The sequence below is a fragment of the Lygodium microphyllum genome, chromosome 25 (genome assembly GCF_053477565.2).
Source record: "Lygodium microphyllum isolate KBCC chromosome 25, Lygodium_microphyllum_v1.1.10, whole genome shotgun sequence".
Lineage (NCBI taxonomy): Eukaryota > Viridiplantae > Streptophyta > Polypodiopsida > Schizaeales > Lygodiaceae > Lygodium > Lygodium microphyllum.
Window position 1 is genome coordinate 12792629 of NC_141159.1, and position 8185 is coordinate 12800813.

Here is an 8185-nt window from a genome sequence, read left to right on the forward strand (position 1 = left end):
TTCAAATTTGGTAGGTATAGTTATCATATTTCAAGGGTTGAAGCCGAGATTTTACCTTATGGATAGGGGGATTGAGTTGCACACTCCCCTATCTCTCACTCTCTTTGAATGAAGTGCAATGTTAGCCCTACTCTCACCTTTGATTGTTTACAAAGTGATATTTTTTAGGCAGGCACTAGTCTACTGGTAGGGGTGACATGTACATGCTTCCCTTATAAATTAGAACAAGGATTCCCATGTCCAACTAAGCCACATTTTTCATTTGGGGGGATTGAGAAGTGCCATGCATGGACATGAATTTTGATTAATTACTAGAGGACTCAAGGGGAAACCTCACAAATCCTAGCTAGTGATAGCTTTTATAAACTACATTAAGAGTCTTGGCATATCCTAGATATCCTGCAGCATGAGTCTCTTATAAGATCTTGGCCTTAACTTCTTGTTCCCTTGGAACACAAAGGTGATCCTAGTGGTAGAGACATATGTTACTTGCATGATAGTCCTTTATCTTGGTCCATTCCTTATCAAAACTTCCACTTTGGAGTACCTCGTCCATTAGCATCTCATATTCCTTGTTCTAAGAATTGAGTGGTGTACAAACTCTAGGATAAGTTTTCAGGAGTTGACATTACTCTCAAGCTTTGAATCTCAATGATACAACTAAGGAATGGCTTTTGACTTGATGCATCAATGAAACAAAATTTTTATTTATTAGGTGATATTTGATCTCAAAATTATTCTTTGTCTCATATTTAGGTAGGCTTGGATGAGAATCCACTTATGACGATAATGGTCTATCATTAAATCAAACCTTCTTTCTTAATAAATAATGCCCACACATCTTTAAGGTATTGATCATTGTGAGTAACTCAAGATTATGCGTGGCATATTGGTAATCATCTCATAATGTTAGGTGAATGTGGGAGCTTCTCACTCAACTGCCAAGACCAATGGACCGCTTATTGTTTCAAGCATTTCAAGCCAAGTGCAATGGCTACCTCTCACATAGCCGTACATGCTCTCACACCTACGAATGTAGTAAGCTTACCTCCATACTCAATCGAGTTGCCTCCTTCCTCAAGAACTTCCATAGACCCACGATCCAAGGTGTAAGCTCAAATAAGCTCGATCCTCAAGCTCCAAGCTCCATGCTTCATTGCCCCACACGAGACAAGAGAAGAAGAATAAAGGAGAAGATGGAGAGCTTCTCCACCACGTTCCCTCACCCTCACACACTAACTCACTCACTCCTTCACACTCCCTCTCTCAAGCACAAGCTCAAGCAAGCAAGCAAGCAAGAAGAAGAAGAAGAAGAAGAAGAAGAAGAAGAAGAAGAAGAAGAAGAAGAAGAAAAGGAAGAAGAGAGCTAGTTTTGGCCAAACACAAGAATGAGCCAAAACCCTAATCCCCTTTGGGCACCCATCCCTTTTTTACATGCTCGCTCATTTTAGCTTAGGTTCTCTTTTCCTATTCCCTCTCATTTGCATTGTGTCTTCATCGATGCCCGTCTACATTTACAAATTGCACAGGAGGGAGCCTGGCACTCTTTTTACAAGGATTTAGAGAGTGCTTTTATATTTAAAATGCGCTTTTCCTCTTTTGTGCTTGCCCTGAACTTTTAAGGTTGCCCTTGCACTTTTGGCCATTTTTCCTTTTATTTCTTCAATTGTGGGCTGCCTTTTTTCGATTTTCCCTACGTCTTCTTAATTTCCTTTTTGCTTTCTTGCATTGGGGTTAACAGTGAAGTCAAGGAGTTTTAGTATATTGGTAATATTTATGGCTTATTTGACTTTATCAAAGCTCTCTTACTGTTCAATCACCCATATGATCACAATGTTCTTCTTCAAGCAATCAATTAAGTGTGTTGCTATGTGAGAATAATCCTTGATGAAGATTCAATACCATCTTGTGAATTCTTAACATCTAAGAGATTCCATAGGTAGAGGAAATGTTTCCTAGATATTTAATTTTGTTAGAAAAGAATATACATTGTCTCTTCATAGGATGTAGTGATTTTCATAGAGGATTTATAATGTAATTCTTAGATGAACCTCATGATTCTCCAATGATTGGGAGTATAGCGGTGCATCATTAGAGAATACCAGTACACAAAATCATCCAAGTATAGTCAAAATGTATCTTACATGAGTCAGCTAAAACTTGTCACAAACCATATCTAGTAATGAAGGTGATTTATCTTCACTAATGAGATGAAGGTGTGTAGTAAGCGATTGACTGGTAATGGTAGTTTTAGTAGACATAAAGTAATCATCCATAGTTTTAATCCAGGCTTCCACAACTTGGATCCTTTTCCATTAAACTTGGGTGTGGTGATGTCTACTTCAAAAGGAATTTCTTCTCCTGGAGCTCCTTGTAAGAGTCATCTACTCACATTACTTGGTGATTCTAATAAACACACAAGTCAAATATTGGAGTTTAATTGCTCAAGATTTTAAGACCTTCCTCTGTTATACAATTCCATAATGGTAAGTTAACATAATTGTTAGTCACCTCAAAATCAAGATGCTTGAATACATTGGATCCGCAATCATGGACTTTATGCAATGGCATAGCTATAAAAGCAAGGGATTTTTTAGTTATTTCTAAGGTAATATAGGCCATAAGAAAGGAGGGTATTTCCTCTATTTGGACTCATCTCTTTGAATCATGTAATCATGCACATGACTATTCATGTAAATTTAAATTTAAAAAGTGTGAAATTTAAGAAGTTTTTTTAGTAATTTTAACAATTATAATTTATCCAAACTTGATTATTATCATTTCAACCTCTAAATCAGCTTGCATGCTTAGTTCACACAAGAATAAGTGGCAAGGGGTTAAGTGACAGTGTGAATAGACTTAATAGGAATGTACCATTGATGTTTCTTGGGCATGAAACCTAAACATTAGCAAAATAGGTGCCAACATGTGGAGATGTCAAAAGAGATTATGAATAGAACAAAGAGTGATGCTTCAAATGGATACCATGGCTAGAATCCTCACGTTTTCAAGATTAAGCACTTCCAAGGGTTTGGCCTCTCTTATGAGTGAAGATGGAAATCCATATATTTTTTCTAAAAGGGGAAGGTTTAAATAGAGGTTTAGGGAAGAAGGGCTTGACATGGTTTTCTTTCTTTCTTTTGTTTTTTTGGCACTCTATTTTTGAATTAGCCTTGTGTTGAACATGCCCTTCTCCCAAAAGCATGCTTGCTTTTAGCTTCCTATTTTTATCACAAAAGAAAAATTTGAATTTCCTTTAGTAGTTTGATTTTTTTCTTCTCTCATTATTATATTGTTCCAAAAGCAATTTTCCTCCTTGCTTTCTATGAGTAAGGTCTAGTGCATAATTCTGAGTGTCAGATTAATATGTCATAAATTTGTAGAGATTAAGGTTTTGAGATAAATGTGTCTATGCTATTAAATTTTTCCTAGCTTCAATGGTAAAAAATCTATTCTAAAATGTGTGGATTTATCTATCTTTTGACATTATTGGTTAGATACTACCAATTTCACTCGGCTTTAGTACTATATATATATGTGTAAATATATCAAGAATTCACATTTCATTGACAAACTTACTTCTTGAATATTTATCATGCATTAATTGGGATTTTTTGAAACTCGCTTTGCTTACTAATTTGAGTTGCATATTAAGAAGAACAAAGAATTGCTAATAAGAAGGTCAAATAAAAGAGTATTAAAGAAGGTGACAATGCGTTGAATAGTATCTTCCAAACTAAATTCACTTGAGATAGAAAGGACCATTTCAAGTACATTAGAAGTTTGAAAATGGGACATATCAACGACTAAAATACCTTTATGGTACACTTCACACAAGAAGAGTAAATGGCTATATACTCAAGAAGTTTTTTGATAGACTAATTGTTGTGATGCCAGATATAGATGAAGTCAAAACTATAGATGGTGCATATAAGGACCTACAAGAAGATTATAACATTATTGAGTTTTCGGATAATGAGCATAGTTATGCTCTAGTAGTTAGTAAGGAAGGGTAAACATGATGGACTCTTTTTCTAGCATAAGAATGTCTCTCGTACATTATGGTTTCTCACTACTATTACACATAGCTATGAAATACAACTAGGAACTACAAATATCCCTTGAGAACTTTTGTATGTTAATTGTTTGTATTTCTATTGTAGCTTTCTTGTCACAATATGAAATGTCATGCAAGCCTCAACAAATGATGATAATAAATATTTGATCCCTTCTTGGGAAATTGACACATTAAGTTTCCAAGGAACTTGGAAGTGTCTAATGGAAAGAGATACTAAGGGTGGTTTAAGAAAAGATACTCGAGGGATGACTTAAAAACTTAGTGAACTATGAAGTTTCAAGAAAATTTTTATATAGAAACACTCAATTTTGAACCTTCAAAAGGACTTTGACCCTTTTTTACATATGTATGGGGGTCTATATGGCTAGTAAGTGGAAGGTTTAAAGGCCTTATTTAAGGCTATTTGGAAGAAATATAGTCAACTTGCTTACATGATGATTGCATTGGATTTTTGACACTATTGGGTTAAAGGTCAATGGCCTATAGTTAGGCGGGCACCCCTTGTATATATACACAGTCTATAGTTATATATAAGTGAAGATAACAAATAAAAATGATACAATTTATTTTGTACTCACATAACTTTCTTTTGTTCTTCTCTCTCTCAATACTTTTGCACTCCATAGCTTCTATCTCATACCCCACCATTTATTTCCTCTCAACTAGTATCAAAGTGGTCTTTGGTGTTTGGGAATGTGCTTGGAGAGCGACGAGTGCAAGGAGTAAATATTGGTCACAAAGATCAAGGATTCAAGCTTCTTGTTTGATATTGGTGCTTGTTATATGAAACTTGATAGAGATACTATTCTCATCATCGAGCTCTACATCTAAGGCAACTAGTTTCTTTGACTTGAGCAACCATTGAGGCTTGATTTAGAAGCTTTAATAGCCCAATTTTGTTGAATTTGGGCAGCCATTAGTGGTTATAATTGATGCAAAAAAGTTTGTCTTTGGATGCTCAAAAAGAGACTTTGCATATGTAAAAAAATTGAGCAACATTGAAGCTTTTCAACAGAAGAGAAATTAGCATTCTCTTCCATTTTCTTATTCTCAAACATATATACAATATAGGAGAAAGTAAAATACCTTTCAAGCATTCACATGGAGTTATTCTATCCTTTTTGAGTGGATACAGAGCATGCTACTAAAGCCATGGATAGTTATGGTAGCTTAACAATACTTCCATATTTTGGTCATAACTTTTGCATACAATATCAAATTGAGGCTTTTTGTTTTGAAACAAAAAACAAAATGAGTTCTAAAGGTTTGAGCAATCATGGAGTTAATTTTTTCATATTTTTATTTTTCTATTTTCCATAGAACAAAATGAAAATAGAAAATAGAAAGAGAGGTGAAGAGACCAAGAGCACATATACAAAAAGCAATGGAGAATTGAGCACACAGAGAGGTAGGTCTGAAATCTTGTTTTTCTTTCTTCTTTTTCTTCCACATAAAAAAACTAAGTCTACAACATTATAAAAGACTAATATCAAAAGTACCACAATATATATACACATGGTCACTAAGTGTAAACCTGCTAAGGAAAGAAGAGGTGGCAAAATGAATGTGCCATAACCAAGAATGGACTACATGGGTGTAGTCCAACTATAGAATCACTTGTGTATCCTCATGTCAGTCACCCAACATGCCAATGAATAATATCTTGCCACATCACCAAGGTAGCTAGTGCATGCTAACTCATGTAGAGCTCAACATCTCAACACTCCCCCCTAGCTTAGCATGAGCTCGTGAACTCTAAGCATAGTCCTAAAGCATTGAAGCTTCTCAAATCCCAAGGCCTTGGTGAAAATATTAGCAGCTTGATCTTCTGTTCTAACATAAACCAAGTCAATATCACATGCCAAAACCTGCTCCTGAATGAAATGGTAACAGACCTCTAGTATGTGTTTAGTCCTGAATATACACTAGATTCCTAGCCAATTGAATGCTACTAAAGGTTATCATGGTAGATGATAACCTTCTTGTCCATCTGCATCCCCAAATTACCAAGTAGCTTACGTAACCAAGCTACCTCACATGCTATAATTGTAGCACCTTTATACCCTACCTTTGTACTAGAGGCAAGGCAACTATCGGCTGTTTCTTACTGCTCCAAGTAACAACAATACTACCAAAGGAAAACATAAAACAAATGGTAGGGGTCCACCTTATAAAACATGTAAGATATCACGTGAGTTCAAAAGAAAGGGTATTATATTTAGTAAAATTTACAGTGTTATATTTATAAAATAGATTTTTAATTACAATATTTTTTAATATACTTTTTAATAGGTTATATTTCTTAATATACTTTGAACACATGTTATATAGATACTACCGGCCAATGCACAAGCCACCTTTGTAATACACCTATTTTTCACTCAGTAACTTCATTCTGATGTGGATTATATCTACATGTATATTACCTCTATATACATTTTTTTGCAAAAAATAAGAAAACTCATTCAAGAGATATTCTCCCCCTCCATCTAACCTTACGTATTTAATATGCAACCATGTCACCTTCTCAACCAAAGCCTTAAAGCTTTTAAAGTGAGTGAACACCTCACTTTTCTCACACATAAAATAAATCCATACTTTATGAGTATGATCATCAATGAAGGAAATATGGTATCTCAACCACTTAAAGTTGCAGTCTTTGTAGGACCCCACACATCATAACATATCAATTCAAGTAGCTTCTTGTATACATGCTTTTCATGTGGAAGCGCATGCCTTGCTTACTTTCCAAATTGATGCTTCACATACTTTATGCATCCCATCAACTTTAAACTTGGGCAAACCATTGACAACCTATTCTGAGTGCATGTCTTTCAACCACTACAAATTCACATGACCAATTCTCTTATGCCAAATTTCAATATCAACCACAACACCTAAACCTTGTGCAAACATTGCAGCATCCATTTTAGATAGACTTTCATTAATAGTAAATAATCTTCTAGCATGTTTTCCTTTATAATCAACATGCAATCATTTTTTAGATCTTCTACTTAACAACCATCAGATGTAAATTGAACCTATAATTCCTGTTCTACCATCTGACCAACATAAACTATTTTTTTTGTAATATTTGGTATATGTAGCATATCATCCAAGTACTTAGTTTTACCATCCTACTACATACTCAAATGAACATTTTCAACATGAGTGATGGGGTGACCTATATCATCACTCATCTCCACATAGCCTTGAGACTTTGGATTGCACATCCCTCTAAACCACTCTCCATGAGAAGTCATGTGATTAGAGGCACTTGATTCTACATACCATACATAATTCTTTGATGAATATTGGAAAAATTTAAGATCAAAATATGCACATTTTTGTATACGGGGCTATTTTTTGAGTTTTCAAGCCTAAACTTTTAGCTCAATGACCCAAAAATTACATTTGGACTAAAGTGTGCCCCTAATTCTTGCCCTAATGAGAGCTTATGTATGTATCTAAGCGCGCGCGCGCGCACACACACACACACACACACACACACACACACACACACACACACTCTCTCTCTCTCTCTCTCTCTCTCTCTCTCTCTCTCTCTCTCTCTCTCTCTCTCTCTCTCTCTCTCTCTCTCTCTCTCTCTCTCCGATACCAAAGAGACTGTGCTGAATGTGTGCACAAAATCATGAAAAATGACAATATATGTGTTTATATGTATATGTGATACCAAATAGAGGATGTTAAATATGTGTACACATGTAATAAGTAGCATTATTTGATCCAAATAATGGTTCTTAAATAGATATTATGCCATTATTCAAAATTTAATCGAGTAATGAAAATATATTTGAGTGAAAAGTCATCCGATCAAATAATGCACAATTAGTTGAAGAAAAAGTCCTTTGATTGAAAGCTTTTAATCACAAAGTTTTGATTCAAAAGAATTTTGATCAAAATAGTAAATAGTAATGATATCGAAAGAATTTCAATCATTTCAAAAACATTTTGCTTGACTCTTACTCTCAACAAACTACTTCCCCTCTAATCACTTTCTATTTTCCTAGCTGCACCCATTCACTTGTGATTTTTGAATAATTATTTTATTTATACCGTAATAATTTTGTTATGTCAGAGGTTTAC